The sequence below is a fragment of the Maniola jurtina genome, chromosome 16, assembly GCF_905333055.1.
Source record: "Maniola jurtina chromosome 16, ilManJurt1.1, whole genome shotgun sequence".
NCBI lineage: Eukaryota > Metazoa > Arthropoda > Insecta > Lepidoptera > Nymphalidae > Maniola > Maniola jurtina.
The window spans coordinates 4,179,319-4,198,877 of record NC_060044.1 but is presented as its reverse complement, the minus strand read 5'-3'; the positions used below and the strand labels follow the sequence as shown (position 1 = coordinate 4,198,877).

General features: G+C 36.9%; 1 long non-coding RNA gene across 1 annotated transcript; it reads right to left on the bottom strand.

Annotated features, from left to right (window-relative positions):
- Window positions 1-811: 811 nt before the first annotated feature.
- On the bottom strand, window positions 812-18,862 carry LOC123872948. The gene is made up of 3 exons (XR_006797573.1): window positions 18,780-18,862; window positions 11,184-11,191; window positions 812-824 (listed from the first exon to the last, which is right to left on the bottom strand). It is a non-coding gene; the product is annotated as an uncharacterized LOC123872948 (long non-coding RNA).
- Window positions 18,863-19,559: the final 697 nt, after the last annotated feature.

The following is a 19,559-nucleotide window of genomic DNA, read 5'->3' as shown; positions in this document are numbered from 1 at the left end:
CCAGCAAAAAATATAAATAAACATTGTCCGTCCGTCCGTCGGTCATCGCGGCGGGGCAATAAACCGGCAAGCATGTGTTGTGTTACTCATTGCTGAGTTGTTTGTTTGTCTGTAAAGAGCTTATTTTTGGGGTCCGTATTGAAATTTATTTAAACAACCATTATTCAAAAAACTTCAAGGAATGTAGATACGTTTCATCTTATTTTAGTCTTGAACTTTAGCTGGTCGAGATCCAAACTATTGGCAATACTATATAATGCCCGCGACTTGGTCCACGTGGATTTTGGTTTTTTTAATCCTGTGTGAATATTTTGATTTCCTGGAATAAAAGGATCTATGTTCGTTCCCGGGATGCTATTTCTAAACCTTTCGTCAAAGCTTATTTGATATATGAAGATATTTCGGCCTAAGCTTATTTGAAAGTCGCGTGAACTCTTTGATTTCCAAGATGTTTCTGAAAATCAAAATCGGTTAAACGGATGGGCCGTGAAAAAATAGCAAACAGACAGACACAATTGTTTATAATATTAATTAACTAAGGATGTCTATTACTTAATAAATAGACAAGGGTCTAGTGGCTCCACTATAAGAGGAACTCCACTCTAATGAGAGTTTTTCATAATATAAGTAGTATTTGAATTTTGTATTACATAGTAGGTAAGTACCTACCTACCTAAACTTTCATAAATTAACATAAACTTCAACATTTAACGAAAATTTCTTTCAAACATTCCTGTTATATTCTTTAAAAAATGTATAATTAGAGCACATTCATAAGAGTATGCTGTCAGTACCCAGATGAAGTGCATTTAACTCGCTTATTTCTGGAAACGGGACATGAATAGCCGGAATTTGGCGTGGTCTCCTTGTAATTTGGACATATTTTCTGCTCTTTGTTTGGACGTTCACGCCCAATTGGATTTTATTTGGTTTCCAATTATTCTGAGTAAGATAATTCAGATTAAATTGGGCTAAAATTATGAATGTGTCAATGTAAAAAGTTCTGGGAGACCTATAAAGAAAAATTCTTATGAATAGGTGAGAGTAATATCTTTGAGCAAAGGCATACTAAAAAACGGTAATAGTCTATCTAGTTAACACGTCGCGTCGGCCGCTTAGTAGGTACGCACCTCTAACTTTTCAGAGTACCTACGTGCTTTTATTTAACGGCGAAGGAAAAACATCGTGATGAAATCTGTATGCCTAAGAGTTCTCCATAATGTTCTCAACGGTGCGTGAAGTCAGCCAATCTGCACTTGATCAGGTATAGATTATAACCCAGCCCTTCTCATTCTGAGAGGAGACCCGTACGTGAGCCTACGATGGGTTTATAATGATTATAATGATGATAGAGTAAACGAGCGCAGGCGGTCCATCTGATATTAAGTGATTACCGCCGCACATGAACCGGAACCGCAGTATCAGAGGAACCACCAATGCCTGTTTTTCAGGAAGTTGGTTCTACAGTTGCATGTACGCACATGAAACAAAGATCTGGGACAACGAGTGGTAGAAGGGCACCAGTCACCCTGGTTGTTAGAGGGAAATTGCTTACGGTGGCAGTCGCAGAAAAAGGTGGGTGGAATAAGGTTAAAAAACTGAGGGGCAGGTACCCCGTTATAAAGGCTGTAGAACACGCATAAAGAGCTTACGTCTCTGTCTAGTCCAGCAATAGACCCCCCATCAAAATGTCAAAGTATTTTAAAACTTGACAAAGTTCTCTATATTATATTATCTAGTGTGAAAGTAGCTTTAACATAGAAGGGCATCTGTGATGCTCGCGGATAGTGTAGATAATAAATTCACTTATCTCGCGAGGTCGACCCGCTACCAGACGGGTAAGTTTTTCGACTTGCGGCCGCGTTTGTGGAGAGATATAAGTTTGGCTCCAATCTTTGTTACACGGCAAGTGTGGAATGGGATGGCGGATCTATTTGAATAATAATAAAATATCTACTTCATTCAACTTTATCTATAAGTAACCTTATTAACTCTGTTTATGGATATAGATTTTACGCATTATTATTCCCAAGTATATTTCAGCTGCATCTTCGTCATCATCTGCGTCTTCATTCGCTAAGATGGAGGTTTTTTTTTAATCTCAGTATAAAGATGTCCGTTTCCGGGATGCAATATTAAAAGAATGGCTGTGGGTTTAATAAAAACTGCCATACCCCTTCCAGGTTAGCCCGCTTCCATCTTAGACTGCATCATCACTTACCAGGTGAGGTTGCAGTGAAAGCTAACTTGTATCTGAATAAATTTAAAAAAAAAGTCGTCTCCATACTAAGAGAGCTCATTTTAAGGGACAGCGTGGTGCCCTCATTAATTTCCTCCTCGCACGGCCATAGGGGCCTGATTGAAAAGTTTCGCACAACTTTAAAGTTTTCCTACCTCGGGACTCGGGTTACAGTCGTAATTTGACGAGTTCCCAACTTTAGGATTTCGTTTGTACTTCGGAATTGAGGGTCGTGTGTTTTATCTTGCGGTTTTCATTTGGATCGCACTTAAATTATGCCAGTGTTACACGGGTGTAACCTTTTCTACTACCTACGTGATTCGTTAAATTCATAAATAATTTGAATTTGAATTTTTGAGATTTATTTTAATATAATATGTACAAGCAGCGGTTGTACTTAGCGGCCATACGGTTTTATGGTTAACTAAGAAAGCTAAGAGTCACAATGCTTGGAGTTTTTCTACGTGAAGGAGATCTCGAATAACCGACATATTTCAGCGGGTTACGAAGCTGAAGAATATTCGGGGCGCATAGTTTGAACCCCCGACCTAGTCTAGTACCTACTACTAAAGCATTCCTAGAGTAGGCACTTATTAAATGCATCTAAACAGCATCAATATAATTTAAGATGGCAAAGAAAGATCATAAAACTATAGTTACCAGGGCTGGAATAAAACTTTTTTTCTAAATAACAGAAGTTTTCTAAATAGAAAAAAAAATCATGTTTAAAACTGTTGGTATACGAACTTTATAATATGCATCTGATACCTAGAGTGGTCATTCTAATTCCAAGTTTGAGTTTGAGTTGTAGGTACCTAATTCTAATTTGTGATGGACTTATGGTAAATTTTGACGATCTCATGACGATCGCAACCTTGGTCCAAATGAGATTGATGATTACAGTTGTGTGTTGCAACCTCTAGTCGGAATTACGGTTACGACACAGTGCTTATGATATAATGGATGTCCTTATTTAGCGTCGATGCAAAATATGTACCTACTTATCTAAAACAAGTTGTAGGTAGGTAAGTATATGACGTGCTTGGGAAACTTATTCCTTAAGAGGGGTCTCTCCGTCACTCGCTTCATACAAACGTAGTTCCAATTTCATTTGAATATTAAGCAACCAAAGTCCATGAAATTTTGCAGACATATTCTAGAAACTAATATCTATGTCTGTGGTTTTCCAGATTTCTGTTAAAATATTCGGTTTCAAAGTTACTCGGTCTTAAACATTTACATACAAATCTTTGAGCCCCTGTAATTTTAAAACTACATATTTTTAGAAAAATCTAAAACACCACAGACACAGATATTAGTTTCTAGAATATGTCTGCAAAATTTCATGGACTTTGGTTGCTTAATATTCAAATGAAATTGGAACTATGATTGTATGAAGCGAGTGACGGAGAGAGCCCTGTTAAGCATCTCAGAGTAAATACTCAGATAACCATACTAATAGGTATGTGTATAGATAGACGTTCTATATCACGAAGACCATTTGGCTATATTATAGTTTGCGTGACGTTCAGTTTCGACCGCGACGCGGTTTTCATTACGCACACAAATATGTTAGCCCTTATTGGTACATCCACTACTACAACCAAGGCTCATCGCTCAGAGCGGTCATCGTGAAATAGGACATCTATACTCAGTATAAAAGTGAGAGTGTGTCTCTCTGTTTGTCTGTTACCGTTTCACATATTTTGACTAGACCTTGCATGCTAAGGACTTTTTATCTTTTAATTTTTTTTACAGATTTATAGGCATGATTATTATGATTCATGCATAATATTATCTTTGCCATCCAAGCCTCAAGCGAATTTGTAGAGGTTTGAATTTGTATATCTTCCGATTTTCAATCCACTTCTATATCGTTTAGCTGTTAAGGTTTAGGTAGGTTTCTACGTACTATGCTGATTAATAAAACACTGATTGCTATTTCGTGAGCTTTGGTTCCGTATACTCCACGACCTCGTATGATACGTTAGAGGTTACTTATTGTCTTTAATCATGAAGATATACATCTATGATTGACTCGGTGAGCTTCATTGTGTTTCTTATAGAGATACCAATTACATACCTTTTATAATACATATTCCTTGGTAGGACGAATCCGCGTACCTTAATCTCGAACCGAGTCTTAATGTGTTACTTTTACTGGTAAATTTTAGGATTTGCCAGTAAACCTATGACTTGCCAAGTCTTAATAGGATATTGGTAAAAGTCTGAACTGGTCTGTGATAATCGTGATATCGGACTTTTACCAGCATCCACTGGTACATCCTAGGTTTCACCTCACAGACACGCAAGTCCGAATAAAAATTAAACTAAGTTTTTTGATTGGTTTTTTTATTCAATTACGTACATGCAGATAATTCCGAAAGAATTGCCGATTTTTTCCGTTTATCCTATTTATTTTGAAAGTTCCTTCTAATATAGGTACAACACTTTAGCCCTTAGTCGTAGGTTTTGCGTACTGTAAGCATTAGGCCACTGCCGTTCAACAGCAAGCAAACCTTGAGCATCAGGCAAATGTTACATCTCTGAAGAGGTCTCATGGTGATCTTTGGTTACCCTTTCCGTTGTTGCGGATACACGGCTAATTACCATAATAAATGTTAATAAAGTCACCACACATGCCATTAGCGAGATATAAATTACACGAGCTATTGGTTCTGTATGTCCTGCATCAATTATAGCGAGCTCGTGGACTGGCGATTATTGTTCTAATACGCCTGATAGGTTACTCTACATAACACCTGATTAATTCTGCTTTAGTTACACAAAATATACGAAAGCAGGTTTGCAAAACTTTCTAAATTTTTATTAGTAGGTATTTACTAATAGCTGTAAGTATTTCGGATCGTGCGCACAATAGCTCTTGGCCTGGTTCCTCCTTCACCTGTCTACCATCGTACTGCAAGGCATCGTGAAGGTCTGCATTCGTACGTACTTAGTTAAAATTCTTCGGGCACATACGAAGCGATTTGCTTCCTCGTTTCTTCCGGACCGCTAGGATTTGGAACGCCCTTCCACCATCAGTTTTTCCGTCCACTTTTAATATTGGTACCTTCAAGTCAAGAGTTAATAGGCAATTTCTAGGCAAGCGCGATGGATCTTAGGCTGCATCATCACTTGCTAACAGGTCTGATTGCAGCCAAGCGCTAGTCTATAAATTAAAAAAAAAGCTATAAGTACTTAAGTAGACTTTTTTCAGTATCAATCCAGCAGCCTTTGCTATTGAGAAGACAAACGAGTAGAGCATATCTCCAGTTGGGTAATATAGGCGTGCATAATCTCAGGGTCTGGAGACGCCACCCACGTCCGATTGTCCCGCGGGTCTCGTGTCCCACACACGACAGTATAACACCGATGTTACGACTAAATACCACCTCTGTTGCCTATACTATACTAGCCTGCAAACAAGAAAATTAGAGTTCCATAATATAATTGGTTGGGTAAATTGGCCTGAATATTTCTGCTATGGGCAAAACTACAGCGGATCAGACCGGAACTCATAAGGCATGCTAACGTTAAGTTCCGGTATAAATGTTCATAATAATAAAATCAAATAAATCAGCTGATTCCCTCGACTTCGTCCGCGTGGATTTAGGATTTTAAATCCCATGGGAACTCTTTCTTCGATTGCTCTTTTATCTTTGACTTTCTGGGACAAAAAGGAGCCTATTACAGTCTCCAAATTAAAGACCTATCCATGCAAAAACACTTTCAACCTACAAAACACATTCCTATTCAAGTACTATGATGTGGATAGTGAGAATTGTGCTAATAGTTGTCAATTAATAGATTTTTTACTATTAATGAATTCTTGCAGTACACCGAAAATTATATTATTAGTAGGTATTGTTGATGGGAGTGTAGGTACTGGCAGTTAGTAGGACGACCTCACGGAGCAGATTCGGGGCGCAGAAGGCCGACGTCGTTATCGGTCAGGCGGCGACCTTTGAGGATGGGCAAACCGCAGTGTTGCGCGCAAAAATGTTCGCGGCATTCCTTCTAACGCGATTTTAGGTTTTACTATGCAGTTACAGGATATCTTGTAATCCATACTAGTAATATTATCAATGTGAAAGTGTGTCTGCCTGTCTGTCTGTCTGATACCTTTACGGCCTAACAGTTAAACAGATTATGGGTACAGAGTTAGGGGGACCCCGGGGAAGGACATCATTAGTAATCATCAGTACTATCATCTGTCTTCGCATTTGCTAGTGTTCTGGTTACACTCGGTATACGTAAAATTCCCTTCCGCAGTCGGATATTTAAATCTATTAATTGTTTATACAAAACAGTATAACAAAACCAGATTGTATCGTATAAGAAAATAGGCTTTCAATGGTCAGTAAGTAGCGCATCTTTCATTGTGTTAATATAAAAGGCTATCTTATGCAATACTGCCGGTGGAATAAATTGCTAAATTTGAATTCAATACACTTATTTGTAACAATAAATTCCATAGACTTAATGGTCTGAGAACTGGCAGGAAAATTAAAAGAGGCACTTTTTAAAATTGAAATTTTGCAATCCATACTAATATTATAAATTTGTCTGTCTGCTAGCTTTTCTCGGCCCATCCGTTTAACTGGTATTATTAGTTAGCTTACATCTCGGGATCGGATATTGGTTACATTTTATCCCAGAAAATCATAGAGTCCCCACGGAATTCTTACAGCTTTCTTCTTATTTTTTATAATTTAAGTTTTAAATTCAGCTTTTACTTATTCATCATCATCATTATCACGTCTATCGGCGTCCAATCTATACTAATAAATAAAATTGGAGTGTCTGTCTGTAATTTCGAAATAACTACCGCATATTAAGGTCATATGGTTATTTGAACGATACTATAACTGAATCACACGTTTTTAAAATTTTTGTCTGTCTGTCTGTCTGTCTGTTTGAAAAGGCTAATCTTGGGAATGGCTGAACTGATTTTGACGAGATTTTCACAGACAAGTAGAGAATTGACCAGGAAGTAACATAGGCTACTTTTTAACCGACTTTCAAAAAGGGAGTTGTGTTTTTCTACCTATGTACACCGAAATCTCCGAGATTTCTGAACCGATTTGCGTCATTTCTTTTTTAATCGATAGAGAAACTTTGCGACATTGTTTCATAAAAAATTTGGAGTCCAACTCCTCAATCTTGATGCTGCAGGGGATCTGACCAATCCACGCGGGCGAAGTTGCGGGCATCAGCTAGTTCTGAATATAGTGTAGCGGTGGGCTTGGCTCCGATGAAATAAAGTTGACCTCGGTTATATTATATAACAGTTTATTTTTATACTTTGTATATGTATACGTTGATGATGATTGATTCATAATGACGATTGGCTCGCGAGCTTTTTAAAATGAGTAATTAATGATACTTAATAATTTGTAACTAAGATACAAGGTAGTAGAATAAATTGAATTTTATTTAACTTTCCACTATCTCTGCGACTTGATCGTAATGTATTGGAATTACATTTCCGAATGTTGTACCTACAGTCGCTGACATTTTGTAAGTGACCCGTGATTTACAGTCACTTCAAATCGTTGATCGGGGATCAAAATATGAATAAGGCTGCGAACTCTTGACCTTTAATGCGTTCCCACCAATGATCCCATAGAATTTTTACAAGGTATCGTATAGGTAATTTATTTTATACTATCTGATCCTAATCTGTCAGGTTTTAGTCAGGAATTTCTTATTGTTGTTAACAATGGATCCTTCGCTAAATCGAAGGAAATTATATTATTGTTGTTAAACATGTTCGATGTTTTAAATAGGTATAAGTACGTTTGAAAAAAAAAACAGAACATAATTTACACACATCACACTGTCTGCCTAATCCTTTATTTAGATTTTAGAAGCGAAACTGTAACTAAATCAGAATAAAATTTAAAAAAAATTGTACAAAAATAAATGTAACAATAATAGGAATATTACGTAAGTACGACTACTCGTAGGGGAAACTTTAAAACAAAATATTAAATCAAAATTATCAAGAAAGCCCCACGTCTTTGGTACTATCGACGTAGGCGAAACCTCGGATATCATTTTGTAAGTTATAAATCTTCATAGAAGGCTATCTAAGGAGGAATAATCTATCTGATCCAGAGCGGCCCTGCCATTGTACTGGTATTTAAATACATGCCCATAGCCGGCCGTCCGCGTCGGCAATTTGTGCTCAACAGAATGTTTTGACACCTTCATACATAAACATTTCACTATTTAAAAATTGAGGCCGGTTTCACCATAACTTTAAACTCTAAACTTATTGTCATTGGACAAAATATAAATTGATAAAAAAGTAACTTCTCACTAGGCAGCTGTTTTTTTTCTTTAATATATTTTAAAAGGTTATAGTATTTTTTGAAATATTTATTCTATATCGATCAACGTTTGACATGCCCACTAAGCTAATTAAGATTTTAAGCATATAATGTACCGGCCATACTCGCGTATTTAGTAGTCGATGGACTAGTTTGGAATCCACCTGGGGTCCTTTTTCATATGGACTCGGCTCGCTGCTCGTCGCGGTTGAGACTGCTTGTACACGCTAAGAAAATTTGCCGTTCCTGCGGCAGACAAGACAAATTCTTCGTGTAGACGACAAGAATTTTGTCTGTTCCACACACGAAAACTTTTCGTGTCTTCCGCAGACAAGACCAATGGAAACGTGTACACGACACGATTCTTTTCGTGCAGTCGACAGTCGGGCGTAGGGCGCGCAAGTAATAACAAGTGTAATCAGTGAGTTTCGTTTATTTATATAAATGTTAACTACAAAGCAAAAAAGAATGATAATTGCATATTATTATTATAACAAAATAAAAAAGGAAACAAAAAACAAGAGACTTTACTGGGTTCATCCAATTATACAAGAGAAAAATGAGTTTGGCGGGTTCATTACCCTTTACCGTGTCATGCGACAACATGAGGAAAAATTTGTGGATTATTTTCGCATGAAAATGTCTACGTTTGACAAGCTTTTGACAACAATAGAAAATAACGCACAACGCACAACAAAAACTGGGCTGGCTCAACCCTACTACACCGCCCCCCCGCCGCTCCGCAACAACGTTCGCCGCGTCGTGTCTTGCGCAGACAAGATTTTTTTCGTGCACCGCTGCGAGCAGTGTACACAGTTATTTTCTAGTTACGACACGAATTCTTAGGTACGCCCGGCGTTTTTTCTTAGCGTGTACAAGCGCCCTGAGCAGCACGCGCACGAGCTTATTTAGAGAGTATCGCTTTTTTACTGACAAAAGCAATTATAAAGCATTACTTAATACTTACTTTGTCAAAAATTGACAATTTGGTATTTTTTACTAAGGTCATAATAATTATAATCATCTCAATTCAATCAAAAGTAGGTACCTATTAACAAAAACGCATCACGAAAGTTAACACAGAAGTTGTATCATTTTTATTCCACAAGAAATTTAAACACCAGTTTAAAAAGTCATGGTGCGCTTGGTCGTGGGATGACATAATGCATTTCTACTCACCATTGTGTGCAAGGTGAATGCTGTTATTATTCGAACTGTTGCGGTCAAACGCGCTTATTATTGTAATATAATAATTCTGTAATGGCTTTGCAATTCTGACTTCGGAATATTTAGTCAAGTTTTGCTTAACCACCGAGTTTCTTGTTGGTTCTTCTCGTTTGAAAATGCATTTCAAAACAGTGATAGATTCACTTGATGACTCATAAGCTCTTTGTTAAAGTTGGGAAAAAGTTTTCTATTTCAAGTGACCATCGACACGAAGATTTTTTTCTATTTATTTTGTATTTTTGTATTTAATAGCGTGTGCTCTGGATTTCTTCATAAAATTGGGGTCAAACTTTAGGTCGCTAGTGGCTACGTACTAATATGTCGAGTGCTAGTGAACTGGTGATTGTGATATACCTACTTTCGACCTGGAAAATATTCATCTCAATGGTGAAATTTTGTAGACACGTTCTCAGAACTAATATTGTGTAGTATTTATTGTACGTGGTTTGCCAAATTTCTGTAAAAATGGGAGATTTACATAGGTTCTTGATAAATCTTTGAGTCTGTGTAACTTTGAAACTACATATTTTTACGGTAGTTAACCCATAGACACAGGTAGGTATTAGTTTCCAGAACATACCTACAAATTTAAACGAGGATCAAACTACGCTTATGAAAAGTGAGCGTGCTAGAGTTACTTCTCTTTGTTAGGATTTGTGTGTGGAATCACGAACTCCCAAACTATATATAGGTACCATCTGAAATAAGCGATGTACACTTTATAGCTCATTGCAGAACTTGACAATCCTTCCACTCTGCGCACAGACAATTTGATCGTACTAACAGGTGTAGAGGTGTATCTACTCAAATAAGGAAACGGATTGAGGATTGCCTGTTAGATTTATAGGCGCGCGGTTAGTTTGCGGTTTTTATGCCTCCTACCAACTTTCTTCCATAACTAATTTGCGAAGATTGTTCATTATTTTGATTGCGTGTTTGCTTTGTTGATACGGGTATTTGAAAGCTGTGTTTGAAGGGTTAGTTGGTTGAACTGACTTTGTCCATGAAGTACCTACAACATGGCGGCATCTGTCTAAAACTTTTAGACCATAGATAACAATTTAGGCCATGCAGACGACGTTTTAGATCTCCATGCATTAAGTTGATTATATATTAATATATTGTTAGTGCCTCGGTTGTCTGGTGTAAGCTCCATTTTTAGGGTTCCGTACCTCAAAAGGAAAAACGAAGCCCTTATAGGATCACTTTGTTGTCTATCTGTCTGTCTGTCTGTCTGTCTGTCCGTCCGTCCGTCCGTCGAGTCTGTCAAGAAAACCTATAGCGTATTTTGCGCCACCTGAATCCAGCAGCTACCTGTACTCGTTTGATGTCATATGTCTACATAGTTGGAGGGCCCTGGTACGCTCGGTAGGGTGCACAAAAATAGCTGTTATTTTATTATGACACACCCTAGGGTACCTATTTGTACCACTATCCTACTAATATTATAAACACGAGCGTTTGTATGTATGGATGTTTGTTACTCTTTTACGCAAAAACACTGGATGGATTTGGCTGGGAATGGAGATATATTATACCCTAGATTAACACATAGGCTACCTTTTATCCCGGAAAATCAATGAGTTTTTGAAACCTATATCCAAGGGAACGAAATCACGGATATTAGCTAGTACTTAGTAGATATTATGTATTTGTGGTTTCGGACCTTATCTAGGTATGTATTTAGGTATGAACTGTGGGCATAAAAAAGCCATTACAATGACATAACACTGAACACAAAAACATTTTTACAAGCACATGTCATCGATACAAGGACAAAGTTGACAAAAAACCCAGCAATTGTCATACAAATAGGCATGACAATGTAACATTGACCCCCGTCTCGTGGTGCCCCTTAGACCTAACCCTCACCTGTGATCTATCGAGTCTGTTGGGACGTGTGCGGGTACAGGTGACCTTAAACGTTATAGACCAGGAGCCAGTGGTCAGGATACATGTCAATGAGGGCAGAGTTTACAAAACCTAGCCATACAAATAGGCATGATAATGTAATTTTTACCCCTTTCTCGCATAGCCCCTTAAACCTAACTTTCGCTTGTGATTTATCGAGACTGTTTGGAACGTGTGCGGCTACAGGTGACCTTAAACATTATTGTTCAGGAACTAAAAGCTAGCTTTTATAATATGATACACTGATTATGAGGACACTTAACATTATAATAGTTTTTTAAAGGGTTCATTAATATATCCCTCATTAATGAGCGAGCAATTTTTTTTCGGTGCATAATTTTTATTAATCATGAGGGTCTGAACATGCTCATCAGATTATAAGTTACTTTTAAAATTAAATTACTTAATTTTTAATGACATCCAGAAAATCATAATATATTAAATTACAATATTGGGATCTTCAAAAGAAGTGTGAACTAAACTAATTCATCCAAGAATCGAATCTCGATTCCAGGATCCCACTTATAAGACCACAGTGTTCATCACTGCGACACGGAGATCGTCAAAAATGATCACCAACTCTTACACTACTAGACCACATACATACAATTGGAAGACGAGTATGTACGGTGAGTATACTGCATATATTGACATATTGGTGTAGGAAGTTCCCTACTCTGTGGCAGTCGGAATATATTATTTGCGTTCGCAGATGAGTTATGGATCGCACTTGCCCCCTGCCCCCAGATTTGCGTCAGTCTGTGGAACAATTATGCCGTACGTTACCGTCGCACCATTTTGTTGTTCATTAGGTACCATTAGATATGAAATTATTGTGGGCCTTGATATACAAAAAGCTAGAACTGCACAGTCCTCTCTCATAATCACCATAATCATCATCAATGACATAGGTCTTGTAGGGATCTACTTCTGCGGTTTTATGGTCATCTGAAATCTGAATCCAGCGCTCTTTTGATTTCAATACTCCGCTTTCCGGTAGGTATAGTTTTTATTATTACGACTGCCCTGATGTTAGTAACTAACAAATTAAATTGTTAATAGTATCTACCTACCTACTACCAAAAACTAACAATAATAAAATTGTGTTTTATGTGACCAATAGAGTAGGTAAGTATGTATCTTCAATAACTTTAAAAGCTTACATACTTACAAACAGTTTCGCTTCAAAAATTGTTTGAAAACAAGCTTTACAGGATTAAGCACTTATTTCGTTAATGTTTGAACATATTTTAAGCATTCCATATGTATAAAATTTTGCTTATCACATACATTTTTTATATTTGACTAAACTACGGCTCTAAAAGGTACTCTAAAGCTTAGAACATGATATTATATAGAACAAAATTAAGGAATGATTTTCGGAATATGTAGGTGCTATTTCTTTGTATAAGTTTAATTGGGTGTCGTTGGTTTGTAGTATATCGATGGTTATATGGTTTAGGTTTATTGGTAGGTAACGGTATCTAAATTAAATATTGTATGCAGTGTTTTGTGTCAAAGGTTATGTGTGCGGGTAATAATTATGTCAATTTGTAACCAAGGTCAAGGCTCGCTTCGTTTTGTGGAAGCGTACCTATCGTAATTATCAGAATTAATGCGTTTTCAATCTTTGGATTATCTTGAATACTCAATACGCCACGAAAATTGAAACTGTTCAGTTCCTTCCCTGTTGGTTTCTAAATTCTAGATAAGTACCTACCTATTTTATATTTGAGATTTGGTGCAAGGGAGGGTTGATTAAAGTGCTAAGGGCAGGACATCAAAAAGTTGGGTCACAAATGAAGACTATTTTAATAGGTGCCTTAAATAGATGCTTGAATTCAAATTAAAATAACCTTATAAGTATCATGTAAGACAACTTGTATTACTTCTATCATCTATGGTACGTCAAGGCTCTATACCTACTGCCGCGCCGGTTCGGAAAGCAGAGTAATCCAAATAGGTATTAGTTAGAGCAAGTAAAAAAATTTTTTCGTATGGGAGTAGAAACATGTACAGCTGTTTAAGTTTGTATAATTCTTTAATAGCTAAAACGCAGTGTACCTACATCAATAAAATTTTGTATAAAGGCAGAGCTATTATTCTAAGACGGACTTGGCAAAAAATATCACTATGCTACGAAAGGCTAACGACTAACTACACTAGGCAAAACGAAAACATTAAAAACAAAACATTAATAACGAATAGGTAATTTTCTAACGAACAAAATCCCTGGTAACAACTAGATACAAAATAAATAGGTACTAACATGTACCTAAGAACTAAGTGGGTAATTTGTAAGTAAATCAGGCTTTCTATTCGAAATAATTACTTATTCGTTGGTGAACTGATGAAAAAGTTCACGTGTATCTTAATTGCGGGCAAAAACGTTCCCGTTGTAATCAGGCAGTACGTGCGATAGCGTATCTCCGAGTTCCCATGGCCGTGTTTATAAATGACCGTCGCGGGGTCGCCGATGGTCCCGCTGATGGTCATCGCTGTCTCAACGGGACGCTCGCGGCGACAAGCGGGAACTACTATCATATAGGTTTTATTATGTCGTCAGTGCTGACTAGATGAAATGAACAAGTCGCTTCAGTACTGAGTGAACACACATATCACAAATTTCGTCACTGGCAGTAAGCGAACCGTGACGCGGTCAGAGCGTCGGGCGCGAACCCCGCAGACGCAGGTTCGAATCCTGCCAGTTCCGCAATTTTTGATATATATTTAAACAAGTGTAAATTAAAAATTTATAACACCCCTGACAAGTGAAGGTTACAGTAACTAGAAAAGAGCTGATAACTTTTAAACGGCTGAACCGATTTTCTTGGATTATAGCTAAGAACACTCTCGATCAAGCCACCTTTCAAAAAAAAACTAAATTAAAATCGGTTCATTAGTTTAGGAGCTACGATGCCACAGACAGATACACAGATACACACGTCAAACTTATAACACCCCTCTTTTTGGGTCGGGGGTTAATAATAATAGGTTCATAATATATAAATAAATGAACTGGCTACTAGTTAAACAGATTGCCTTCCGTCTGACCCCTGGCTCATCTAACTCGTTAAGATAATCGAGCAGCACTTTAGATTAGATTAATTTACTATCTGCAGTGCTACAGATTAGCATCAGGTGTTTGGTATAGGACTGGGTCAGTTATAAATGTTGTGTTTAATTTGCAGAGAGGTTTTCTTAGTAAACCTACGCTACGAGTACGTATGTAATATACCGTATGTAACAATATGTATGTACGTATGTAACAATAGCAATTACGCAAATCTTTATTGTTCTTATTTTAGGCAAATCTCCCTTAGTAGCTGAACCTCCCCAGCTTTACTCGCAGTAATGGGATGAAATTTTCAAAAAATCCACGTATGTATTATGTATTTCTTCATTTTATACCCATGTACTCAGTACTAATTTATAAGATGTAACTTGGAAAAGGACGAACTGTTACCTATATAAATATTCAACCCCTATTTAACTTCTTTGGAGGTGGAATTGCCAAAAATGTAAAATACGTTTTTCTTAATTTTTAACTAAAACCCCCAAATACCAATTATAATAACTTGAATAATTACAATACATACAAACTTTCAGCTCCTATTTGATGCACTTAGGAATTTACACTTAGTAAGTTTTCTACCTACGTCATAAAAGAAACCTGCTGTCAAAATTTCATGCTTCTAATTATCGATTTGCCAAACCTCTTCTAACCCCCCAACGGCTTAGGCTGTGGGTCGATAGATCAACCAGACAGTTAATCGCTCGGACAATCCTTTTTTATAATGTGTAGATATTATACCTCAATAGAACAATGGTCACGGAGTGGAATGGATTTAGAAAGCTTGTAGATTTTAAACTCAACCTGTAGTAGGTACTATTCTTGTAAGCATTCGTAACTCCACGCAAAACGAAGAGAAATGTAAAATAATGTTGGAAAAGTTATATTTTGAAGAAACAAAAGAAAAAGGTAAAAATAAAACTTTTTCGTCGGAAGTTTTTGACTTGATTGTACCAAGATGGAACTGTTGCAGGTTTTTAGCGATATTTCGAGGGAACTTAGCGTCAGATAAAACTACTTTGTATGCTCAGTTAGTAATTTAGCACAATCTCGAGTCATTTGTTAGTTCAACGAAATATTCACTGTACAGGAAGTCGAAAAAACAAAACACATACCTTTTAGAAAAATAGTAACTTACATCAGTTTTGTCTGCCATTCGTCTTTTCCGCTCTAGAATAGGTTTTTGACTTGATTTGAATAAATAGCTAGTTGCCTTGTGCCTGCCTTCACATTAGATTTACCTACTTAGTTTCTTTTTTCAGAATTTCTGAGCAAGATTTCCTTGATAAATTTTTCAATTCAATTCAGAGCGTCAATATACAAAATTATAAGAAAAGGAAAAATAATAAATAAATAATAGTAAGTAAAAATAGATAAGTAATATTATACAAGTAAAATCATAATTTGAAAATATACTTGTGTTATTAAATTACAATATTACTACAAAAGAAACTGGCTGGTTCATTTTTTTGCGCAAAGGAACAGCCTAGCTGTTCGGCGCGGAAATGCAGCCAGTATTCATTGGCACCCTTCCATGCGGGCATGTTTTGTACAGGTATTAATAAGATAAGGCTAAATAACATTTTCAATAAATTAAGGAAGCTGAAAGCATACTAAGATTCGGGTTAGGTCCTCCTGCTAGCAAAGTGGCACTTCATACATTTTATTGTAGTTCCTTCAAGTTACACCACAAAGTTACTTGTTCCAAGTAACTTCTGCTTATATTAGTAGCGTTCAAACTACTTATAAGGTAAAAAAGTATAAGGAAAAGACAAAGTTAGACTTTTATCCCCAGTACATGTGCAGCTGTGTAAAAAATATCATTAAGTTCATCACGTGGATCTGTGACGTGCGCTCAGATAGCATCGGTTCTCATGGACGAGACGTGCACTTCCGAATCTCTTGCTGGCTGTGTTGACTGGAAAGACTTGTGCGCACTCATTGCAAGTGTATTGCTTAATCTAGTAAAAACCGATTATGTAAAATGAGATAGGCATCCATATCCATACTTCCATCCGTACTATACTTATATGCTATAGGTACTAATATAAACTAATATTAGGTAAAAATACGAAAGTGTGTCTGTCTGTCTGTCTACTAGCTTTTCACGGTCTATCAATTTAACCGATTTTGATGATATTTGGTACAGACTTAGCTTACATGCCGGGGACGGAAGGCTACTTTTTATCTCGGAAAATCAAAACGTTCCCGCGAGATTCTCAAAGATGCATCTGTTTAACCGATTTACCTAGGTGTATGAAATTTGGTATAAAGTTAGCTTGCGTCTTGGTAATTGACGTAGGCTACTTTTTATCCCGGAAAAGCAAAGTTTAAATGGGATTTAAACAAAAACCTAAATCCATGCAGACGAAGTCGATAAGACTCACATGATTAATTAGAGTATGCTCTACTAGTTTTGAACCCGTCCGGGATCCATTTCCAAAAAGCCCTAGATCATATTCATGATCAATTAACAGATTTTTTTGTCCTCACAAAATGTGAACGGAATCAGGGTTAAGGAGTTGGATTACCTACTTACCATTGAAATGATATTCATTTTCAAGTTCTTCAAGAACTTGTTCTATTCGAATAATCCATCGCACGATAGGTAGGACGAATCAAACATAATATGAAAGTGAAGCTTAATAATTTTCGAATTCTTTTCGTTTCTATTTTTGGGTTCAACCGTTCAACATTATAAATACATTTCACTTTGTGGTCAGAGCTTTACAATGATATTCACCAAGCCCTTGTAAAGCGGAGCTTTATGCGTTTATGTCCGTCTTAAATTAATACAGAACATTAGACGTAATCTCGTCTCGGTAAATATGGAGTCGTGATGCGTCGGCCACTGCTACAGAGCTGACGAGATTAGATCCCACGAGTGGACTCGATGGTTTTGTTAATGTAACTAATTATTTTTCACTGGCTCATTCATTTTCTTAGCTATTAAGTAAAGGCTATTAAACAACTGTTAACATAATCGTGGAAATCTTATACTATAGGATATCGTTTACAAAATGTAACTTACAAAGAAGGTCGCACTAGTTGCCACCAAGTGATGCTTGTATCTGCAATCCAAACACAATACATGCTCAATGATTTTCTACGACACCGATTTCCCGATGAAAAAACCGCAAGAAAGCTCTTCTGTGTTCTCGTTTCTAATCCGAACCGCTAGGATATGGAACACCCTTCTGGCATCAGTTTTCCCTTCCACTTTTAATATGGTACCTTGATGTCTTCAAGTCAACAGGCAACTTCTAGGCAAGCGCGCTCCATCTTAGGCTGCATCATCACTTGCTAGCAGTCTGATTGCAGCCAAGAGCTAATCTATAAATTAAAAAAAAAAAACATTCATGAAAGACTTAGGTCGTTAAGCGTTGGGGTGTCGACGAATTGAACACTTGACGCTATTTTCCAAATGCTATCCAGCTCAGCTGTATTCTGTTGTCAGGTTCCTTGTCGAAGTTGTTCAAGTATGATGAGAAATATCCATTTATCATTTACGGTGCGAAATATGTATCCAGTTGGCCATTGCTCTTAATTAACACATCTTTAAATCAATACCCCGTGCGAACCAGCTACAGGGTGTTAGGAATCCGCAGCGGGGAACAGAGATAATGACCTGCGGCGTGTAGCGCAGCCGCCTGCAATGAATTAATACTGCCATTGCTATCTTCATACTAGCTACACACATTGGCCGGCTTCAGTCACGAATATAATCGTATCGATGTAGAGTGGAATGAGTGTGTCTTGCATCGTTTAAGAGGGGTCTCTCCGTCACTCGCTCCATACAAACGTAGTTCCAATTTCATTTGAATATTAAGCAACCAAAGTCCATGAAATTTTGCTGACATATTCTTGTGGTTTTCTAGATTTAAGATAGATAGAGTAAGTGACGGAGAGAGCCCTGTTAAGTGTGTTTTGAAAGAAAATATAAGTCGGTATATTCATTGTGTTGAGTTCCGAACTTACTATGGCTAATGACAGGTCTAAAATGTATTGCTATCTCTTTTATAATGCTCCCTGTGCAAAAAGATATTGCACTAAATTAAGACCTGCCAATTTACTAAATTTGCTACAATTTCGATATTAAAATGTGTTTTTCTACTTTAATAAACGGCCTTTTATTGTGCTCATAACATCCTAATTGTCCTAACCACGAAGAAGGTTGACAGAAAATAAATACATTTTATAAGCTTTTTGTAATATCAATTAAATTGTAAGTTTAGTTTTGAGTAGCTATTTGTCGTGCTAGAAAATTAATGTAATTAATTAAGTGACTGGAATATATCACTAAGTAAACAATCCAATACGTATCGAATTGAATTTATTTATCACTTGCCGAAACAAGGACGGTAATAGCAGCTCCATAGAGGTGAACTATCATACTATCCTTGCTTGCATACAATCCATGATTGTCGATGAAATGTATTCGCGGGCAATTTTCGAGTTATAAATAAAATACCCACAATTATAACGCTAAAGTGGCGGTAATTTAAATTATTCTCTTGCGTAATTAAATGCGTAAAATAATGGTACTTTTAAAGTTCGATTACGCCATGTGGATTGGGTAAATCAGGAATTTTATTTTCAGTTGTGTTGCAAAATGGTGCAATATATACATCAGTACAAGATTGAAGTACTTATTTTCATGGTAGACCTGGTTAGGGTATAGGCAAGTAAATCGATCTGGTTACAAAATCGTGGGCGTTCTGGCCACGTACTGAATACGATTACCAGTTACCACCAACCTGAACCACTTTAC